The following is a 2,283-nucleotide window of genomic DNA, read 5'->3' as shown; positions in this document are numbered from 1 at the left end:
TGCCATTTTACATGGTATCTAACAACAATTAAATAAGGGATGTATTTTTAGCTGGCCTCATTTATAGATGAGGAGAGGGACTTGCAAAGGTTACAAGGTCGTAAGCCATTACAGTTTCCATCGTGTGCATGTTCCCATATTCACTGTGGAAATGGAATGCTGACACAGGATGTGCTAGAACCACATGCTACGGCAGCAGCCAAATGCCATTTTTGGAACACGGATCCTGCTTCACATTAGGAAAGCAAAAACAGCTGTTAAAAGCAATTTCTAGGCCGGGCACAGGGGCTCATGCCTGTAATTCCAGCACTTTAGGAGGCCAAGGCAGGCCGATCACCTGAGGTCAGGAGTTCAAGACCAGCCTGGCCAATATGATGAAACCCCATCTCTACTAAAAAATACAAAACAATTAGCTGGGTGTGGTGACATGCACCTGTAATCCCAGCTACTTGGGAGACTGAGGTGGGAAAATCACTTGAACCCAGGAGGCAGAGGTTGCAGTGAGCCGAGATCATGCCACTGCACTCCAGCCTGGGCATGACGGAGCGAGGCTGTCTCAATAAATAAATAATTAATAAATAAGCAATTTCTGGTTCTCTGACCGAGGATGAGGGTGGCAAGAAAAATGATGAACAGAAGTAGGAATCCCACACCAGAATTTAAGAAAGGCACTGTTTTTCCTTTGCCCAGTGAGTTTAGCTAATAAGAAAGATGGCAGAACATGCAGGAGGAAGGGTGAGGCTTCACCAATGCATTTGTTGACCGTAAGATTTTAATCAGAAATGAAAAGTCAAAGCCTGCTCTTCATATTTACAGCTTTTAAAATTAGAATGTTCTCTGTCCTGCCTCTGTCTCCTTTCTTTCTGCCTTCCCTCTGCAAGGCAAGACAAAGTAGCAAATGTAAGAAGTCACATTTTGCTCACTTCTGCTTGCCAGCACAATGTCACAAAACCCCTGACTCTGTGACAACATGCAGCTCTTGGGAGGGATGAGTTGAAGACAGAGCAGGATAGAGCACATGGCCCCCCACATCTCTTGCCTGAGCTTTTACATTCCTTAAATGATAAATGCCCCAGCCTTGCCTTTTCATACATATAAGATAACATCTAACAGGGTTGTGATTATGCTTTTATAAACTATTACCAAAGGTACATTCGTAATCTATAACCAGATATACTCTTACACCTAAACTTTGATGTGACCTTGCGCGTACTGAATCTCCACCACCTGTATCACCTGTATATGAAGTGGGAACTGAAATACTCAGCCTGTAGTCCTCAGTAAGACTCCTGAATAAAATGAACTTTAATTCTTTAAAAGCTTGACTTTTTTCTTTAGTCAACATTTTCTATAAGCAAAACACTCAGTCAAAAGCTTAAAGAGCACACACCATTAGCCTGGTTTTCCTTTGTCCCTATTCACTTAGAGGAAACTAACGTTAGTTGCACTCACTGAGTTCCAGCTGAGCTAGGAAATGCCCTTCCCACTGGTTGATTCACTCACTCCAATTCTTCTCCATCTCAATTCCACAGGCTCTTATTATTTAAAAAAAAATTTTTTTTTGAGACAGAGCCACACTCTGTCACCAGGCTGGAGTGCAGTGGCGCGATCTCGGCTCACTGCAACCTCGGCCTCTTGGGTTCAAGCGATTCTCCTGCCTCAGTCTCCTGAGTAGCTGGAACTACAGGCACGTGCCACCACGCCTGGCTAATTTTTGTATTTTTAGTACAGACAGGGTTTCATCATGTTGGCCAGGCTGGTCTCGAACTCCTGACCTCAGGTGATCCTCCCGTCAGCCTCCCAAAGTGCTGGGATTACAGGTGGGAGCCACTGTGCCTAGCATTATTATTATTATTTACAAATCCCAAGTCTGGCCAGACTGCTTTGTCTTGCTCAAACACCTCTGATGACCGCCCACTGACTAAGTCCTTGACAAGTGCCCTTTTTTCTATCTCCGGCCTGCCTCCTCAGATCCACTGTCTCCTATTAGACCTCACTTCACCCCAGGCTCAAGCCACATCAAGAAGCTGTCTGCTGTTCCCCAGAAACATGCCATTCACTCCGCAATTCCTGTGACTATACCTAGAACACCTCCATCTCTGTTCACTATAAGAATTAACATTTCTTAGGACCCACCTTAGACCAGGTGCAGTGGCTCATACCTGTAATCCCAGCATTTTGAGAGGCCGTGGTGGGCAGATCGCTTGAGCTCAGGAGTTCAAGGTCAGCCTGGGCAACATGGTGAAACCCCAACTCTACTAAAAATAGAAAAAAAATAGCTAG

This window comes from Mandrillus leucophaeus, unplaced genomic scaffold (genome assembly GCF_000951045.1).
Source record: "Mandrillus leucophaeus isolate KB7577 unplaced genomic scaffold, Mleu.le_1.0 Scaffold864, whole genome shotgun sequence".
NCBI lineage: Eukaryota > Metazoa > Chordata > Mammalia > Primates > Cercopithecidae > Mandrillus > Mandrillus leucophaeus.
Note: the sequence above shows the minus strand (reverse complement) of the source record.